Source organism: Dermochelys coriacea, chromosome 11, assembly GCF_009764565.3.
Source record: "Dermochelys coriacea isolate rDerCor1 chromosome 11, rDerCor1.pri.v4, whole genome shotgun sequence".
Classification (NCBI taxonomy): Eukaryota; Metazoa; Chordata; order Testudines; family Dermochelyidae; genus Dermochelys; species Dermochelys coriacea.
In genome coordinates this window covers 38,189,632-38,211,335 of record NC_050078.2, presented here as the reverse complement: position 1 = coordinate 38,211,335, position 21,704 = coordinate 38,189,632, and the positions used below count along the sequence as shown (strand labels likewise).

Below are 21,704 nucleotides of genomic sequence, written 5' to 3'. Positions count from 1 at the left end.
CAACTGAAGGAATCTCAGAGAAACATATCTGCAATTATATGATGTGTGAAGTATTCCTGGACAAATATCTTCACCAGATCAAACATGCTGCAGTGAGTCTAACCAGAATGAAATTGCACAAAGTTCTGAAACTTACTTCAGCTCTATTAGTTACTGTATGTTTAGCATCCAAGAGGCACAATTTCCTCTTTAATTTCCTCTTTGTCTTACCCCTTTGAAAAATGCCCATTTCCAAGTAGAAACTGGCTCTTTTTAAGATTTAAAAAGAAGACTGGTTGCATTCATGACTCTTAAATAGTGGGAGTACTGATCTACCTTCCCCACCACCAGAAATCCTTACCGGTCCTCAAGCATATGCTCTTCAGGTGGCAGCCTCCTTCCTTGCTGTTCTTGACTTGACCATCAAGTTGAGAACTAGTAGTAGAAGGAAGCAGATCAACTGGGAGCACATTTCTGCAGGATCGGTAAGTAGAGAGTGGGAGCAGGGAAAGGGTGTTGTTTGTTGGGAAAGGAGCTGGGATGGGATCAGCATTGACAGGAGTGTCTGATTAGTGTACTTGGGGAAGGGGGATATGGAAGTATCAGAAGGCTGAAAAGGTAGGTAGTCTCTTGTGAGGAGGGGACAAAAAAGGAATCTGCAGTTGGAAGGTTGGGTTGGGCTCTTGGTGGGAAGAGGAGCTGAAGACCAGGGGAGAAATCCTGGCCCCATTTAAGTTAATGACAAAACTCCAATTGACTTTTGTGGAATGAGGATTTCACCCAATATACATAGCTGACATTTCTCTGTACTCTAAGGTGCATTCTTTGAACATTGGTTGAGAAATAAAGTCAAATGAAGCATCATTTTAATACAATGTCTGGATTTGATATTATGGTTCAGACTGTGGTCTGGTTTGTGCAGTCATGCAAAGGTCTAAGGAGACACAAGGTGCCCTCTTACAAACTTTCCCTAGATAACTATACCACCACCCACAGCAGGAGTGGGGAAGGAGACTCCACAGAGGCACTCCATTCCTCTCTATGTGCAGGTGGCCAGGTGGTGCCGGGAAGAGGTGAGGAAAAAGTTCTATCTCACTGCACAGACTCATTCTACAAGTGTAATGTCTGATTCTGCCTTTTGCAGGGGAGAGACTGAATACGGTTGTGGATCTAAGAGGATCCAGTATGACTTTTTTTTTTTATACACAGAGGGGGGGACCTGTAATGCCCCAGTGGATTTTTTAGGTAGATGTTTTGGGAGAAATGAGCCAAGAGAGCCTCATTTTAAGGCATCCAGAGAATCCAAAATAAAACTGCATTTTACTCTTGCAAATTTCTGTGCAATGTTCTTTTGTTATAGTAAAATGATAGCTTCCTAACCCTAATACATTGCTGGAGATGGAAAACCTATCTTGGTATTCTTTCTTTGTTGGTGTTATAAGAGACCTGAGAGTTACTGGGCAGAGTGTCTGATTTGTATGAATAAGGGATTAAGATTGGCGCTACAGTAGCTGTGATTCCTGAATTTGTGTCCTAGGATATAAAGATTAACGGTTTAGTAGATTTAAGATCTGAATATAAGAGAACTGGATTGGATTTTTGAACTCTTTATTTCCCTTTTTATGAAATTATTAGCATGCACACAGTATACTTTGTTGTCTTTAATCATTAGTGGTATTTTGTATCTTATATTGATGGATTTATTAGACCACATCTTTTGATGATGTTTCTTATGGGATGTTTTATTTCCCAATAAAAATTCTTAATGAAAAAAGAAGTGATAGGAAAATCAGTTTAAATAAAATAAATGCTTTTTGAAACTTGAAAATCGTTGGTTAGCGTTCTCTCTTGTTTATATGCCATACTGCTATTGTTTTCAGCTAGAACCGGAACTGTTTGTACAGCACTTGTCACAATGAGGACCCAGTCCTAACTTGGGGCCTCTATACAACAAAGAAATAATAATACCAAAATACAGTGAGAGAAAATATTTCTAAACAGATTATTCTGAAAATCTGACTGGGAGTCTTTCAAAGAGGCATAGATAATACTTGGTAAGCTTCTGGATAATGAATTAAATGAGTATGACTGGTTAAAAAAGTACTTTAAACAGGATATACTATGAAGTTTTGATCTAAAATTTCCTTAGAATCTTCCCTAATTGCTTACCTTGTTAAATTTTTATTTAGCCTGATATGCCACAATAATTTACTACATCATGGGATGATTGTGTTCTTAGGCTGGTTCTACACTGGTGTAACTTCAGCCAGTGGAAGAAAACAAATGAGATCAGCATCAGATCACATTTCTGTAATTTTCTTGACTTTGGGTCTAATAGAAGAATTTTCATGAATGAGCTCAAAGTAAAGAAAACAAAGTAAACTTAGAAAACAAAGTAAAGAAATATCAACAAATTATTATAGCATATTTGAATAAACACAGTTGCATCAGCCAGTTATTAATCTTCTAATCAAAATTTCTGCTCCTCTCAATAGATCATATGTCACTGAGGACAATGGGAGCCATGTGCAAGGAGCACTTCCATGAATAAACCCCATATGTGTATTAGTTAAAATATTAATTTTCAAAGGCTATTTCTCAAAGTTGTTATTGGTTTTTTTTTTTTACCAATAATTGTTGAATTGTGTCAGATGATCCATGTGCCAAATCCTGGCACTATTGAAGTCAATAGCAAAATTCCCATTGACTTCTAAAGGACCAGAATTTCTGCCCCCACACCCCGCATGTTTATATTTAGCAGGGCTACTTAAAAACATGCAATTTTGTAGGAATAAGCTTAGAACTTCATGTTACTTTAGTGCAAGAAGCCTACTCAAACTTGATAATTATAAGTAATTAAAACTAGAGGGTCACAAACTTTGTTGCTTCTGCATGCAAATGCATCCGATGAAGTGAGCTGTAGCTCATGAAAGCTTATGCTCTAATAAATTTGTTAGTCTCTAAGGTGCCACAAGTACTCCTTTCCTTTTTGCGAATACAGACTAACATGGCTGCTACTCTGAAACCTGTCTTTGTTGCTTTTGTAGATTGAGTTCATTGCACACACCAGGGGCTCCTTGCACCCTTCCATTGTCTCCCATAAGCTCCCTTTGTGCCCTTCCCACCCCGCTTCTCCTTCAGAGGGTTGGTGCAACTCCCCACACTTTCTCTCATGCCATGGGCTCTATATGCACCCTTCCCCACCATTATTATTTCTCTTCTTTCTCTCTAGGAGATAAGTCATTCAGGGTGTCAGCATGTTAAATGCTATTGGGAGGATGTATGCAGTGGTGTTGTAGCCATGTTGGTCCCAGGATATTAGAGGGAGAAGGTGGGTGAGGTAATGTCTTTTATTGGGAGGACTAAATTGAGACGATGGATGGAGATATTGTTATGAAGGTATCAGAAGGTGTCATCAACCAATTGTTTGATATATAGACAGTTGCAGAAGTGCTTGCAGCTGTGGCTTTGCTAAACAAATTCCAGAGGTTCCCCACTTCTTCCCTTCTAGTTTTCCAATTCCCTGTTCACACACAAACCTATAGGGTTCTGCCCATTAATGCCTAGAACATTCTCTGACATTTTGAAATTGATCAGAAGTGGTGTTCCAAAGTTGTTAAGTTACATTCAAACACAGAAATGCTATCAAGTTGAGTTTTGGCTTCACAAGCTCAGCCAATAATTGTGTGTTTGTGCACTGTTGATCAGGAACACTGCCGACTAAATAATGTTGCTTTCTAAATATTGTTATGTAAGCAGCAATATGGCATACTGAAAGATATTGTTCAACAGACTATATTGGTTACCAACATATAAGGCATAGTTTAAACAATGAAGAATAAAAAATGGATTCCAGGCCAAAATTTTCAGAACTGGGAACCTAAAAGTAGTAACATGATTTTTAAAATTTTAGTCCTTAAAGTCTTTAGTTTTTCGAACACAATACGGCCAAACTTCATTCTACTCATGCTACCCTTAACATTATATTAGCATATGCAAGACTCTAGATTTTAATTTTTAAAGGAGAGTGCTGACTAGCATTACTTGTCCACTAACTATTGAGACAAAAGCTATGCAATTGTGACAGACAAAATCTTTTCTAATGCTACAGGTCAAAAAACCTATAGTTTTAAAGAAATAATTACATACAATTGTCTATTTTTAAATAGGACGACTACTATAATGATAATCCTCCAGATAAACATATATATATATAATATATATATATATATATATATATATATATATATGTGTGTGTGTAATTAAAGTGATTAGAATACAGCAATAACCCATCTCCACTTATTATTATAAAACCATAAACTATCATTCAGTACACTATAAAATTTAAAATCTAATTGAAAGTGCTAGTTTAGCATAATTCCCACAAGCCATCATTCTTTAATATTGTGAAATGAATGAGGTTTTTGTGGAGCTATTAATTGATACTGACACGCAATAACCACTGGAATGAAACTCCAATTATGAGAGGCAATTAATCACATTTACTGTCATCTGTGATGTCAAATAAAGTTCTAAACAGTAAAAAAAAAAAAAAGAAAAAAAAAAGGGGGGGGGGGAATTTATACCTCTTATGTTTTAATTCATTTCATGGAAATCAGATTGTCCTTTGGTGGGGTAATCAAGCAATTAAAAAAGTACTATTTTCACTATTAACACAGTGTTTATTTTGTTGTATTCTCTGATTTAAAACAAAACTGACTGTTTTTCCTTCTTGATGTAGACTTATACCATATTGCATATTTATTTCTAAAGCAGTCTGTATAGTTAGTAGCATAATTGGTGTTATGGTAGACAAATATATTTAAAAATAAAAAGGTCCAGGTCCTATTTGTACATTTGAGCCACAATCCATGACAACACTTAAACATATACTTAACTTTTAGCATGTAGGGCATAAGCATGTGCTTATGCGCTCTCCTGAATAGGGATGCTTTCCTGAATTGTGTCCTTATAGCACATTCACCACTGTGGTATCTGAATACTAGCAAAATTATTTAAAGCAAAATTCAGTCAGAAAGAATTCATTCCCCATCGATTTGTATAATTATGTTTTCGTTTGCATGAACTTGTAAATGTTTTTTAAATTCTGTTCCTTTTTCCAAGAACAGTTGCCAGTTAATGAATTTAAACAGGCCTTTCAAACACCACATTTTGGCATTCAAATGGGTACAAAAGAATGGAAAACAGGTTAGTACCTTAGTAACTGATTTGACTGGCCCAATGTAAAATTCAGATTTAGATGCTATGTTTGCCGTCCACATTTAGATGCCATGTTTGCAAAGTGGGCTCACAGTGTCATTTGACATGACTTTTTTTTTTAGTGGTGTTCTCTGGAAGTCCTTTATTTTAGTCCTCCAAAAAAGTGACAAGTCATAGCCACTTTGCTTGTGTCAAGAGAGCTGAATAGACTTCTTTCAGACCCCATCAAAGTGCCAGCCAGAAAAGGTCATTTGAGAGCAGTGTAAGGCAGCCCCTAGCTCCCAGGTGATGTTCACTCTGTTCTGACCTGTAGCAATCTCAGGCCCTGTTGGGTGGGCAGCTCCAAGCACAAACTTAGCCAAATTTGCCATGAGAGTGTGAACAATTATTGATGGTATAAATAGGTGGCACCCACTAAAATTTAACAGTGTAAAAACAACAGCTGGATCAACTTCTGCTGAGAATAGTCTCAGTTCAGAGTCGGAAAAATCCTAAATATTTTCTTTAATAAAATATTCTTTGCTGGTCATTGGTAGCTTTATTTGCCCTTTATATTCCATCAAAGCTAGGAAGCCTTAAAATGAATCAGCAGAACAGTAATAACATCGGCTCACCCTACACTGCAATATCCAACAGAAGCATCTTTGTGTAAGAAGCACATGAGAACTTACAGTTGAAGGAGTAATACATGTCTGAGGAAACCCTAAAATAGACGCAACTGTATTTAGTTAGGACTTGGGCACTTCCAAAACACATTCTTTCCATTCAGTGAATCTATATTAAAAAAAAAATATTGCAGCCTCTTGTAATAAAAGTTTAAACTAAAGAGGCAAATGCGCTAAAAAAAATCCTATTCTGATTTATATAGTAAGTATAATAACTTGCTTGGTTTTTAAATATTGTATCTTTGTCCAACCCCAGCAGACATGAGGATGTACCATTATGGTTTTATAATAGCTAACATAATATGTAATTAGGTCAAGACTTTGGATCCCTCACGGTTTAAAATTCTATTATGAGGCACCATCATCCTTAGCCCTCTAGGTTATTTAGTGCCACTACTAATAGATAACAAGTGTGCTTTTTTAAACTAAATATATTTGTATTTTTTACTCTGAAACGTTTGACCTCTTTTTAGTTATTATTTTATTAGTAAATAAAACTCTAAAAAAACTGCACATAACTAATATAATCAATGGCTTTGTCCAAAATCAAATTAATCAGACCATCAAGGTAACCTCAACTGTGTTGAGAAAAATTCTTTGGAGATGGTCCTTTTCCACTGCTGAAGTTCAAAGACTCTCGCAGTTATTTTTCTTTGATGTGGTTCTGGATTGTTAACCTTAATTTGAGTTTAACTCCATTTCATACCAGTAAAGGGTTTTTGGGAGTGAGTTTTTTTTTTTTTAAATTATTCATTTCTCCTTCTAAAAAGTTCTTGTTTTAGTACCAACTTTGAACACCCACACTGAAAATTCCTGACAGCACCTTCACCCTATGTTTTAGCACAGAAAATTTTGTTGCCAAGGTAACTGACTTTATTGGAATAAAAGGAAATTTAAAATATTCAAAACTACAAGGATGTAAGTTCTAAACTTACCAGGGTAAAATAAATACTTATTCTGCTAAACACTAGTTATAATGATGTGGAGTCAAACTTAACTATTCTACTGGGAAAAAATCTAGAATATTTAAAATAAACATTTTCTGTTTTAATATTGCCTATTTTCTAAAAAAGATATATTTTGGACTATTTCACAAATGGTTTATAAAGCAAATAATGTGTCATAAAAATGTACTATTTAAACCCTGATCCATCAATTAACCCATATTCAAAACTCCCACTGGCTTTAATGGGACTACCACACTTGGAATAATTGCATGATCCAGCCCTAATTATAGAGTATTTTTCCTTTGTCATATCTCTGGAGTTTTTTGCTCTTACTGAAGAAATTTGCAAGAAAACAGAATCACTCCTGCTGTGGATTCCCCGTTGAATAATAACCCTCTGCTGGTGACATCACAGTCATTCTACAGCAACCACTTCTGATGTCCAAAAATAGAGGATTATGACTCTAAGTGGGGAATAAGTATGATTGACTCTACTGCGAAGTTGTGGGAAATTATTCGTTGTTTATACGATATAGAAAATGTTACGGTTGTGCATTTATTTTAGATAAATCATGAAAATATACATGCTAATTTTTGGTGCAGTACTTGGGCTGCGGCCCATCCTAATATGAACGCAGCTGGACTATTCACATGGATAAGTATTTGCACTATCAGGGCTTGAGATTGTAAGCTTCCCTGTGCTTCATACTGTACTGAACACATTGGGTAAAATTTACAAAAAATACTTGCAGCCCTAATCATTTACCTATTGAATTCAATAGCAGTACTTGAACTGATTTAAGGACCGTAACAGTATGTCTACACTGCAGTAGGGAGCATGCCTCCCAACCTGGGTAGTCAGATTACTGATACCTCTGCTTAAGCTAATGCTCTAAAAATAGTAACGTGAACATTGTGGCACTGTTTGCCTGAGGCCAAGCCAACCCGATCCCCTGAATCTGAGCTTGCGTGGCTTGCCCAAGCTCCTGCACATGCTACAAAGTTCACACTGCTATTTATAGTGCACTAGCTCAAGCAGAGCTAGCTCAAGTCTTTCTACCTAGGCTGGGAATCAAGCTCTCAGCTGCAACATAGATTCATAGATACTAAGGTCAGAAGGGACCATTCTGATCATCAATCCGACCTCCTGCACAGCGCAGGCCACAGAATCTCACCCACCCACTCCTACGAAAAACCTCACCTATGTCTGAGCTATTGAAGTCCTTAAATCATGATTTAAAGACTTCAAGGAGCAGAGAAGCCTCCCTCAAGTCACCCATGCCCCATGCTACAGAGGAAGGCGAAAAACCTCCAGGGCCTCTCCAATCTGCCCTGGAGGAAAATTCCTTCCCGACCCCAAATATGGCGATCAGCTAAACCCTGAGCATATGGGCAAGATTCACCAGCCAGATACTACAGAAAATTCTTTCCTGGGTAAGTCAGATCCCATCCATCTAATATCCCATCTCAGGGGATTTGGCCTATTTACCCTGAATATTTAAAGATCAATTACTTACCAAAATCCCATTATCCCATCATACCATCTCCTCCATAAACTTATCGAGTAGAATCTTAAAACCAGATAGATCTTTTGCCCCCACTGCTTCCCTTGGAAGGCTATTCCAAAACTTCACTCTTCTGATGGTTAGAGACCTTCGTCTAATTTCAAGTCTAAACTTCCTGGTGGCCAGTTTATACCCATTTGTTCTTGTGTCCACATTGGTGCTGAGCTGAAATAATTCCTCTCCCTCTCCTGTATTTATCCCTCTGATATATTTATAGAGAGCAATCATATCTCCCCTCAACCTTCTTTTAGTTAGGCTAAACAAGCCAAGCTCCTTAAGTCTCCTTTCATAAGACAAGTTTTCCATTCCTCGGATCATCCTAGTAGCCCTTCTCTGTACCTGCTCCAGTTTGAATTCATCCTTTTTAAACATGGGAGACCAGAAATGCACACAGTATTCTAGGTGAGGTCTCACCAGTGCCTTGCATAATGCTACTAAAATCTCCTTATCCCTACTGGAAATGCCTCTTCTGATGCACCGCAAAACCGCATTAGCTTTTTTCACAGCCATAACACATTGGCAGCTCATAGTCATCCTATGATCAACCAATACTCCAAGGTCCTTCTCCTCTTCCGTTACTTCTAATTGATGCGTCCCCAACTTATAACTAAAATTCTTGTTATTAATCCCTGAATGCATAACCTTACACTTCTCACTATTAAATTTCATCCTATTACTCCAGTTTACAAGATCATCCAGATCCTCCTGTATAATATCCCGATCCTTCTCCGAATTGGCACTACCTCCCAGCTTTGTATCATCTGCAAACTTTATTAGCACACTCCCACTTTTTGTGCCAAGGTCAGTAATAAAAAGATTAAATAAGATTGGTCCCAAAACCGATCCGGGAGGAACTCCACTGGTAACCTCCCTCCAACCTGACAGTTCGCCTTTCAGTAGGACCCGTTGCAGTCTCCCCTTTAACCAATTCCTTATCTACCTTTTGATGTTCATATTGATCCCCATCTTCTCCAATTTAACTAATAATTCCCCATGTGGCATGGTATCAAATGCCTTACTGAAATCTAGGTAAATTAGATCCACTGCATTTCCTTTATCTAAAAAATCTGTTACTTTTTCAAAAAAGGAGATTAGGTTGGTTTGGCACAATCGACCTTTTGTAAAACCATGTTGTATTTTATCCCATTTACCATTGACTTCAATGTCCTTAATTAATTTCTCCTTCAAAATTTTTTCCAGAACCTTGCATACTACAGATGTCAAACTAACTGGCCTGTAGTTACCCGGATCACTTTTTTTTCCTTTCTTAAAAATAGGAACTATATTAGCATTTCTCCAATCATTCGGTACTACTCCTGAGTTTACAGATTCATTAAAAATTCTTGCTAATGGGCTTGCAATTTCAGGTGCCAATTCCTTTAATATTCTTGGATGAAGATTATCTGGGCCCCCCGATTTAGTCCCATTAAGCTGTTTCAGTTTCGCTTCTACCTCAGATATGGTAATATCTACCTCCGTATCCTCATTCCCATTTGTCATGCTACCATTATCCCCCAGATCCTCTTTAGCCTTTTTAAAGACTGAGGCAAAGTATTTGTTTAGATATTGGGCCATGCCTAGATTATCTTTAACCTCCATTCCATCCTCAGTGTTTAGCGGCCCCACTTCTTCTTTCTTAGTTTTCTTCTTATTTATATGGCTATAGAACCTTTTACTATTGGTTTTAATTCCCTTTGCAAGGTCCAACTCTACTCAACTTTTAGCCTGTCTCACTTTATCTCTACATGTTCTGACCTCAATTAGGTAGCTTTCCTTGCTGATCCCTCCCATCTTCCACTCCCTGTATGCTTTCTGCTTCTTCTTAATCACCTCTCTGAGATGCTTGCTCATCCAGCTTGGTCTACAACTCCTTCCTATGAATTTTTTCCCCTTTCTTGGGATACAGGCTTCCGATAGCTTCTGCAGCTTTGATTTAAAGTAATCCCAGGCCTCCTCTACCTTTTAGATCCATACGTTCTTCAGTCCAATCCACTTCCCTAACTAATTTCCTTAATTTTTGAAAGTCAGCCCTTTTGAAATCAAAAACTCTAGTTGCAGATTTATTTTTGTTAATCCTTCCATTTAGTTTGAACTGAATTAGTTCATGATCACTTGAGCCAAGATTGTCCCCTGCAACCATTTCTTCTATGAGGTCCTCGCTACTCACCAAAATTAAATCTAAAATGGCATCCCCTCTAGTTGGTTCAGCAACTACTTGATGAAGGAATCCATCAGCTATCGCATCTAGGAAAATCTGAGCCCTGTTATTATTACTAGCACTGGTCCTCCAGTCTATATCTGGGAAGTTAAAGTCTCACATGATCACGCAGTTTCCATTAGTATTTACTTGATTAAAAACATTAAAAAGGTCTCTATCCATATCCAAATTAGATCCCGGAGGTCTATAGCACACCCCAAGCACTATCATAGGAGAGGCTTTACTAGTTATCTTCCCCAATGTAATTTTTGCCCAGACGGACTCTGTCTTATCCATTGCATCACTTCTTATTTCTTTACATTCTACCTCATCATTGATATACAATGCTACTCCACCCCCTTTACCTTTGTTTCTGTCTTTCCTAAACAGCACATACCCTTCAATACCTTTAGTCCAGTCATGACTACTATTCCATCATATTTCTGTTATCCCTATAATAATAGACATATCCTCGATCACATAGCCACTTGAGCATCTGGCCATGAGACTCTAAATACACCTCTTTGGTGACTCATATATGAAGAGATGACTGTTCTGTTATATTTTTTTTTTTACTACCCATGTATTTTATAAGCAGCATGGCTTCTCCATTCGTTTCTAGAACTAAACGCTTAAATTGTGTACATAATAAAATGCCATTGTGACATACTATGGTATTTAGAGCCAAAACACGCTTATAGTGAACATGCAATCACAAAAGTTCAATTGGATGAAGACAGTTCTTTCTGGCGTTGTATAATCAGGGTTATTTTAATTTAAATATAAAAGTCATGATAGAATAATTTGCCCTCAGAGAATGATGTGACATTATCAATAAGTCCAGAGTTTTATCTCCAGAAGTCTGAGGACCCCTCAGTTACATGGCTGCAACCCACATTGATTTAGAGCTCGAATCTGCATGGTACTGAGCACTCTGACCCTGATCCAGGAAAACACTTAGGCACATGCTTAACTCTGAGCATCAAAACAGTCTCATTGACTTTAATGGTATATTCATATTCCTAAAGTTAAGCATAGATCTGAATCAGTGCTCAGCATTTTGCAGGGCTGAACCCTTATTTCTGAGGGCCAAATCCTGTAATCTTTATTCTGGTAAAATTCCTGCTGAAGCCAATTGGACTTTGGCGAACCCATGTACTTTTATGGTCCCCATTACCATAATATCCTTCAAAAATACTGAATACTTTTCAGGCTGGAGGAGAAATGACTTGATTAGTTTCTAGGTTTTTTGTGTGTGAGGGTATGTTTTGGTTTTGGTTTTTTGTCTGTGCAGGTGGAGAAATTTTGAGTGAAACCTAAGTTGAAGAATTGAGTTTTGCATATAGTTCCCAAAGCAGCTATGTCTATGGACTGTAAAAGTTGTACTTCCCACACTTTGAGCCACCCCCTAGTAATTGACAGTTTTGTTGTTCCAGTGGAACATAGTTGTCATGGGAGATCATGGTTGCAGTGGGAAACAATCTCTTGGGTACCTCGGGTCAATCCTATGGGAGCCTTTGACTATGGGACAGAGATCTTGATTCAATGGGGAGCCAGTGCATGGAGCAAACCAGTGGAGTGAGCTAATGTGTTCACAACAATTTCTTTTGCTAAGAAAGACTAATGCAGTCTAGTTCAGCTTATTCAAGAGGTGGGGCTTCATTCCCAGATATCGTGAATTGAAAAAAAAATCAAACCTGGAGATCATATGTGAGTGGCTTACTGTGCCCCGGTCCAAGTTTGACAGAATGGGGTGGATCTGGCCAATTACAGATAGAAATGAGTGTTTTTGCTGCTTTGAGTATTTAGGCCTCCCCCGGAGTCTGAGGTAAGGTGAGCAGTTGGTGAGGATCTGGAAATGTTCCAGTTGCCCTGGAGATAGCAGATGTGTTCGATATTCCTAAACGCTGCTGGTGCTGTGTTGTGGGAAAAGGCGAAGCTAGAAAAGATACGCTCCAGGGTAGAGCTGATTTAAAAAAAAAAGAAGTTTCTGACAACACTTTTCTGTTGGGAAAATGTTGATTCCATTGAAAATGTTTTGTGGGAATGTATTGACTTCACTGAATTTTTTGATAGGAAATTATCAAAAGGATTCTCAGTTCAACAAGGTCAAAACATTTTATTTCAATAAGTTTGAAACATTTCATTGTAACTTTTATCATTTCAATTTATAATATATCGTAACTTAAAAGTCAAAACAAAATTGAAACGAAATATTTCTACCTTAGAATGAAACACGTTGATAAGATTATTTCAGTGTTTCCAAAACAAAATATTTTAGAAAGTTTGTTTTGTGGTAAATTTCAAAATGTTAAATTTTTAATGTGATTGGGGATGAAAGGAAAGGTTGACATGTCAGAACTTCCCACAGAACTCCCCAGCTGTACTCTAGGTGACTGGAAAATGAAGATGCAAGTGGGGGAGTAATTTTCTTTTAAAGGTACAGATATTAGGTTGCTTAGGCCAGAGTAATAGATGTGTAACTTTCATATTTAGATAGTGGTAGCACATAGTATCACAGATCTGGTCAGCTTCTCCCTGCTGATAACTCATCAGATTGTTATAAGGGGATCCAGCTGCTGGATCCTCTGTATTTTAAGCCTCTGGAGCAATGGTGGGCAACCTGCGGTCCATCAGGGTAAGCTGATTGTGGGCCATGAGACATTTTGCGGACATTGACTGTCTGCAGGCACGGTCTCCCGCAGCTCCCAGTGGCTGCGGTTCAAGCGGCAGCCAGCATGTCCCTATATATTGGACTAAATATGTAATATTTTCTAGTGAATTAATCTGACATTTTGTAAAAGGAGGGTGGTTTTTGTGCTCTGAAAACTGCTCATTTGCCCTGATTTCAAAATGCCATGATTAATTTAGGATCCTTTTCTTTAAGACTGTTCAGTAAAATATTTTTTCATGATTAGTTCTACCCATTCTTTAAATGATTTTGCTGCAGCTGTGCATCCGGAGTCTCAGCTTCAGAGATGATTGGATTGCCACAGAAAATCTGATGGACAACGGTGTTATGACAGACAGCTGCAGCGGCATAGGAGCCAGCAAACAGAGCTGTAAATGGGAGTTTGTAAGGAGAGTTTGTGTTGCAGTGCTTGTTTGGGGTTTGTTTTTGCTGTGGGTGCGGGTGTTTTGGTGTGGTTTGTGTTTCCCAGATTTATAGGATTTAGGTGGGAAGGCCATGACAGATACAGAGGCAGCAGTGGTAGTGACCCAAGCATTGGAAGACACAATGAAGATGACTGGATGTGGAAGCTGCGGCATGTACATGATCCTGGAGGGGATACCTGGAAAGAGTTTTGTCTGCATGAAGTGCCGCCTGATAGAGCTGATGGAAGAAAAGATCCAAGGATTGGAGATGCAGGTGGAAAGTCTGGTTGAGTTTAGAAGGGGGTTTGAGCAGATTATGGAGCAAAGACATGAGGCAGCTGAAGGGAAAAGCTCAGACTTGCAGATGGAAGCAGGACTGAAGAATTCTGAAGGGAGACTGCTGGGTGAAGAAAATGGACAGTGGAAGCATGTGACTAAAAGAACCAGGCAGAGGAAAAGATGGGCTAGTGAAGGAGAAATAAAGCTCAAGAACAGGTTTGCAGAGTTGGAAAATGAAGAAAGGGCTCAGCAGGTGGTCACTGAAGGTGGAAGGGCAAGGAAGAAGAGAAGAGCGGCTAGTCCTATAGGAAAAGGGAAAGAGTCAATAGAGACTACACCAAATATGAGCCCCAGGATGATACAGCATGGGTTGAAGAGGATTACAAGGGAGAATAGGAATGGAAAGAACTTGAAGCCAGAGGGAACAGGGGATAGACCGGAGAATTGCACCGTCACCAGGAAAAGGCAGGTCTACATGATCAGGGACTCCTTATTGAGAAGAATGGACAGGCCTGTAACCAGAGTTGATCCAGAGAATAGAAGGGTGTGATGTCTTCCAGGTGCTAAGATATGGAATGTGGACCTGAGGTTGAAAAGGATCCTAAAGGGAGTGGGAAAGAATCCACTGATTGTCCTTCATGTGGGAACAAATGATATTGGTAGATTCTCGCTGGAATGTATCAAGGGAGACTATGCCAGGCTGGGGAAGATGCTTAAGGAAATCGAGGCTCAGGTGATCTTCAGTGGGATTCTGCCTGTTCCTAGAGAAGGGCAACAAAGGTGTGACAAGATTATGACTATCAACAGATGGCTCAGGCAGTGGTGCTAAAAGGAGGGCTTTGGGATGTATGGCCACTGGGAGGCATTCATGGATAGAGGACAGTTCTCTCAGGATGGACCTCATCTGATTAGGGAAGGAAATAGACTTCTAGGATGGAGGCTGCCACAACTGATTAAGAGAGCTTTAAACTAGGAATTTGGGGGAGATGGTTGGGAGATGTCCAGGTAATGTCCACACCGGATTTTAGCATTGAGAGGGAAGAAAACAAAGTAAGAAAGGATACAGCTGTGGGTAGGAGAATGGACATAAGGAGGAAGGGCAGTGTGGATACCAGTCTAATAGGTTATACTGGCTGTAGAATGTCTGTGCCTAATCGGGTAAAGAATGTGAGCGAGGCCAAACAGCAAAAATTAAGATTAAAAAAAAATTTAAAAAATTGCCAAAGAGCAAACCAATGCGAGGAGCCTAGGTAACAAAATGGAGGAACTAGAGCTACTGGTGCAGGAAGTGAAACGAGATATTATAGGGATAACAGAAACATGGTGGAATAGTAGTCATGACTGGAGTATAGGTATTAAAGGGTATGTGCTCTTTAGGAAAGACAGAAATAAAGGCAAAGGTGGTGGAGTAGCATTGTATATCAATGATAAGGTAGAATGTAAATAAATAAGAAGCAATGGAATGGATAAGACAGAGTCCGTCTGGGCAAAGATCACATTGGGGAAGAAAACTATTAGAGCCTCCCCTGTGATAGTGCTTGGGGTATGCTAGAGACTGCTCGGATCTAATTTGGATATGGATACAGCCCTCTTTAATGTTTTTAATGAAGTAAATACGAATCGAAACTGCGTGATCATGGGAGACTTTAACTTCCCAGATATAGACTGGAGGACAAGTGCAAGTAATAATAATAGGGCTCAGATTTTCCTGGATGCGATAGCTGATAGATTCCTTCATCAAGTAGTTGCTGAACCGACAAAAGGGGATGCCATTTCAGATTTGGTTTTGGTGAGTAGTGAGAACCTCATAGAAGAAGTGGTTGTAGGGGACAACCTTGGTTCAAGTGATCATGAGCTAATTCAGTTCAAACTGAATGGAAGGATAAACAAAAATAAATCTGCGACTAGGGTTTTTGATTTCAAAAGGGCTGACTTTCAAAAATTAAGGAAATTAGTTAGGGAAGTGGATTGGACTGAAGAACGTATGGATCTAAAGGTAGAGGAGGGCTGGGATTACTTTAACTCAAAGCTGCAGAAGCTATCGGAAGCCTGCATCCCAAGAAAGGGGAAAAAATTAATAGGCAGGAGATGTAGACCAAGCTGGATGAGCAAGCATCTCAGAGAGGTGATTAAGAAAAAGCAGAAAGCATACAGGGAGTGGGAGAGATCAGCAAGGAAAGCTACCTTACTGAGGTCAGAACATGTAGGGATCAAGTGAGACAGGCTAAAAGTCAAGTAGAGTTGGACCTTGCAAAGGGAATTAAAACCAATAGTAAAAGGTTCTATAGCCATATAAATAAGAAGAAAACAAAGAAAGAAGAAGTGGGACTGCTAAGCACTGAGGATGGAGTGGAGGTTAAAGATAATTTAGGCATGGCCCAATATCTAAACAAATACTTTGCCTCAGTTTTTAATGATGCTAATGAGGATCTTAGGGATAATAGTAGGATGACAAATGGGAATGAGTATATGGAGGTAGATATTACCATATCTGACGTAGAAGCGAAACTCGAACAGCTTAATGAGAATAAATTGGGGGGGCCCAGATAATGTTCATCCAAGAATATTAAAAGAATTGGCACATGAAACTGCAAGCCCATTAGCAAGAATTTTTAATGAATCTGTAAACTCAGGGGTTGTACCATATGACTGGAGAATTGCTAACATAGTTCCTATTTTTAAGAAAGGGAAAAAAATGTGATCCGGGTAACTACAGGCCTATTAGTTTGACATCTGTAGTATGCAAGGTCTTGAAAAAAATTTTGAAGGAGAAAGTAGTTAAGGACGTTGAGGTAAATGGGACAAAATAGAACATGGTTTTACGAAAGGTAGATCGTGCCAAACCAACCTGATCTCCTTCTTTGAGAAAGTAACAGTTTTTTTAGATAAAGGAAATGCAGTGGATCTAATTTACCTAGATTTCAGTAAGGCGTTTGATACCATGCCACATGGGGAATTATTAGTTAAATTGGAAAAGATGAGGATCATATGAAAATTGAAAGGTGGATAAGGAATTGGTTAAATGGGAGACTACAGTGGGTCTTACTGAAAGGTGAACTGTCAGGCTGGAGGGAGGTTACCAGTCGAGTTTCTCAGGGATCAGTTTTGGGACCAATCTTATTTAATCTTTTTATTACTGACCTTGGCACAAAAATTGGGAGTGTGCTAATAAAGTTTGCAGATGATACAAAGCTGGGAGGTATTGCCAATTTAGAGAAGGACTGGGATATCATACAGGATGATCTGGATGACCTTGTAAACTGGAGTAAGAGTAATAGGATGAAATTTAATAGTGAGAAGTGTAAGGTTATGCATTTAGGGATTAATAAAAAGAATTTTAGTTATAAACTGGGGATGCATCAATTAGAAGTAACGGAGGAGGAGAAGGACCTTGGAGTACTGGTTGACCACAGGATGACTATGAGCTGCCAATGTGATATGGCTGTGAAAAAAGCTAATGCGGTCTTGGGATGCATCAGGCGAGGTATTTCCAGTAGAGATAAGGAGGTGTTAGTACCATTATACAAGGCACTGGTGAGACCCCACCTTGAATACTGTGTGCAGTTCTGGTCTCCCATGTTTAAAAAGGATGAATTCAACCTGGAACAGGTACAGAGAAGGGCTACTAGGGATGATCTGAGGAATGGAAAACCTGTCTTATGAAAGCAGACTCAAGGAGCTTGGCTTGTTTAGCCTAACCAAAAGAAGGTTGAGGGGAGATATGATTGCTCTCTATAAATATATCAGAGGCATAAATACTGGAGAGGGAGAGGAATTATTTAAGCTCAGTACCAATGTGGACAGAAGAACAAGTGGATATAAACTGGCCATCGGGAAGTTTAGATTTGAAATTAGACAAAGGTTTCTAACCGTCGGAGGAGTGAAGTTCTGGACTAGCCTTCCAAGGGAAGCAGTGGGGGCAAAAGACCTATCTGACTTCAAGATTAAACTTGATAAGTTTATGGAGATGATATGATGTGATAACATGATTTTGGCAATTAATTGATCTTTAATTATCCATGTAAATAGGTCCAATGGCCTGTGATGGGATATTAGATGGGGTGGGATCTGAGTTACTATAGAGAATTCTTTCCTGGGTATCTGACTGGTGAATCTTGCCCACATACATGCTCAGGGTTCAGTTGATCGCCATATTTGGGGTCGGGAAGGAATTTTCCTTCATGGCAGATTGGAAGAGGCCCTGGGGGGTTTTTGCCTTCCTCTGTAGCATGGGGCACGGGTCATTTGCTGAAGGATTCTCTGCTCCTTGAAGTCTTTAAACCACAATTTGAGGACTTCAATAGCTCAGACATAGGTGCGAGGTTTAATGCAGGAGTGGATAGGTGAGATTCTGTGGCCTGCATTGTGCTGGAGGTCAGAATAGATGATCAAAATGGTCCCTTCTGACCTTATTATCTATGAGTCAATGAGATATTGCATATAGAATTATTCATTATATGCATCCGATGAAGCGAGCTGTAGCTCACGAAACCTTATGCTCAAATAAATTTGTTAGTCTCTAAGGTGCAACAAGTACTCCTTTTCTTATTTCCTGGCTTTGATTTCTTTTGGATTGTCCGTGGGACATTTATATTGGATAGTTGCCAATTTCTTCCTTTTTAAATGTTCCTAATAGAACTGAACTATATTTAGAGATAGGCAGATAATTGATTTTTCAGTTCAGTGGATGAACCAAAAAAATCTCCCCCCAAAATTCATGTTGGGTTGATGCAAAATGACAAATTTTCAGTTTCTCACTTAAACAAATGTTTTTGTTTGTTTTAGATTGACCAAAACAAAACATTTTGTGTCATTTTGGGGTTTCTTATGTCTCCCCCATTTTTAGTTAAATGTAGTTAAATTTCTAAATAAAATACTGCTTTGAATCAAAATGTTGAAAGATTCATTTAAAAAATATCAAAACAAAATGTTTATATTTTCTATGCAATTCCCCCCCCTTTTTTGGAGCAAAAACCATTCTCCAAATACCACCCAAATTTGCAAGTTTGTCAATCCAAAACTGCATTTTTTTGTGAAAAAACTATTCACTGAAAAAAAAATTGCCCAACTCTAATTATATTATCTGTTGACTACCTGGAGAGTGCTACAGCATGCATCCAGTCTCCAGAATTCAGTTTCCCCGCCAGTCTTCCCCCAGTTACAGATTTTATTGCTATAATCAAGAACTATGCACCTTCTGATTATTATTCTATACACCTTGAAAGTGTTCAGTTCTCCTTTAGTCTTTCGTGCACTCCCCATGGAAATACAAAATAATAATGTGCCATATGGGAAATGGAATCAGCTGCAACTCCATGCAGCATCTTCTATCGTGGTATTTTACAAGTTTGTAACTGATGAACATTGCATCTCCTCCCATCTCTCTGACTCTAGACAGTATGCTTCTTTTCCCACTAGAGGCGTCCTTGTCAATACTGTTTAATCTTTTCTTCTATCTAGATAAAGGATAGGTATTTGGCTGAAATTCACAGTGCACAAAGTGCACATAAGATGCAGAAATAGCTCTGTGTGTGGTAATTTTAATGAATGGCACAAAGTGCCGTATGTTTGCATTAATACAATAGTTGCATAACCATATGAGTTCTGCTTTCTCAGTATTAATGTGTATTTTTATTATGACAGATTTCAGAGTAGCAGCCGTGTTACTCTGTATTCGCAAAAAGAAAAGGAGTACTTATGGCACCTTAGAAACTAACAAATTTATTTGAGCATAAGCTTTTGTCAGCTACAGCTCACTTCATCGGATGCATTTGGTGGAAAATACAGTGGGGAGATTTATAACACACACAGAGAACATGAAACAATGGGTTTTATCATACACACTGTAAGGAGAGTGATCACTTAAGATGAGCCATCACCAGCAGCAGGGGGGGAAGGAGGAAAACCTTTCATGGTGACAAGCAAGGTAGGCCAATTCCTGCAGTTAACAAGAACATCTGAGGAACAGTGGGGGGTGGGGTGGGGGGGAGAAATAATATGGGGCAATACATTGTCCCCAAATGTGTGTACCTTCAAATCAGCGGCACTACGATGAGTACCTGCATGGCCCCACAGTATGCCAACATTTTTATAGCTGACTTAGAACAACGCTTCCTCAGCTCTCATCCCCTAATGCCCCTACTCTACTTGCGCTACATTGATGACATCTTCATCATCTGGACGCATGGAAAAGAAGCCCTTGAGGAATTCCACCATGATTTCAACAATTTCCATCCTACCATCAACCTCAGCCTGGACCAGTCCACACAAGAGATCCACTTCCTGGACACTATGTTGCTAATACGCGATGGTCACATAAACACCATTCTATATCGGAAACCTACTGACCGCTATTCCTACCTACATGCCTCTAGCTTTCATCCAGGTCATACCACTCGATCCATTGTCTACAGCCAACCTCTACGATATAACTGCATTTGCTCCAACCCCTCAGACAGAGACAAACACCTACAAGATCTCTAGCATGCATTCCTACAACTACAATACCCACCTGCTGAAGTGAAGAAACAGATTGACAGAGCCAGAAGAGTACCCAGAGGTCACCTACTACAGGACAGGCCCAACAAAGAAAATAACAGAACGCCACTAGCCATCACCTTCAGCCCCCAACTAAAACCTCTCCAACGCATCATCAAGGATCTACAACCTATCCTGAAGGACGACCCATCACTCTCACAGATCTTGGGAGACAGGCCAGTCCTTGCTTACAGACAGCCCCCCAATCTGAAGCAAATACTCACCAGCAACCACACAACAGAACCACTAACCCAGGAACCTATCCTTGCAACAAAGCCCGTTGCCAACTCTGTCCACATATCTATTCAGGGGACACCATCACAGGGCCTAATCACATCAGCCACACTATCAGAGGCTCGTTCACCTGCGCATCTACCAATGTGATATATGCCATCATGTGCCAGCAATGCCCCTCTGCCATGTACATTGGTCAAATTGGACAGTCTCTACGTAAAAGAATAAATGGACACAAATCAGACGTCAAGAATTATAACATTCAAAAACCAGTCGGAGAACACTTCAATCTCTCCGGTCACTCGATTACAGACCTGAGGGTGGCTATCCTTCAACAAAAAAGCTTGAAAAACAGACTCCAACGAAAGACTGCTGAATTGGAATTAATTTGCAAATTGGATACAATTAACTTAGGCTTGAATAGAGACTGGGAATGGATGAATCATTACACAAAGTAAAACTATTTCCCCATGTTATTTCTCCCCCCCCACCCCACCCCCCACTGTTCCTCAGATGTTCTTGTTAACTGCTGGAAATGGCCAACCTTGCTTGTCACCATGAAAGGTTTTCCTCCTTTCCCCCCCTGCTGCTGGTGATGGCTCATCTTAAGTGATCACTCTCCTTACAGTGTGTATGATAAAACCCATTGTTTCATGTTCTCTGTGTATGTATATAAAAATCTCCCCACTGTATTTTCCACCAAATGCATCCGATGAAGTGAGCTGTAGCTCACAAAAGCTTATGCTCTAATAAATTTGTTAGTCTCTAAGGTGCCACAAGTACTCCTTTTTCTTTTTATTATGTAACATTAATAATAATCATATATGTAACTTGGGAATGTTGGCTGAATGGTCACTTTAAAGTATTATTTTTGCTTCTAGGCACCACTCATGTGATACCATAGTGCACCTAGGTGCTGGAGTTGTAGTTATTCGTGCTTCAAAGCAAATCAAATGCATGTTTAATATCAGAAGAAAGTATGTTTG

General features: G+C 39.1%; 1 protein-coding gene across 2 annotated transcripts in view; it reads right to left on the bottom strand.

Annotated features, from left to right (window-relative positions):
* B3GALT1 (beta-1,3-galactosyltransferase 1) overlaps positions 1-21,704 on the bottom strand; it is a 400,481-nt gene that overhangs the window by 216,619 nt on the left and 162,158 nt on the right. The window lies entirely within an intron of this gene.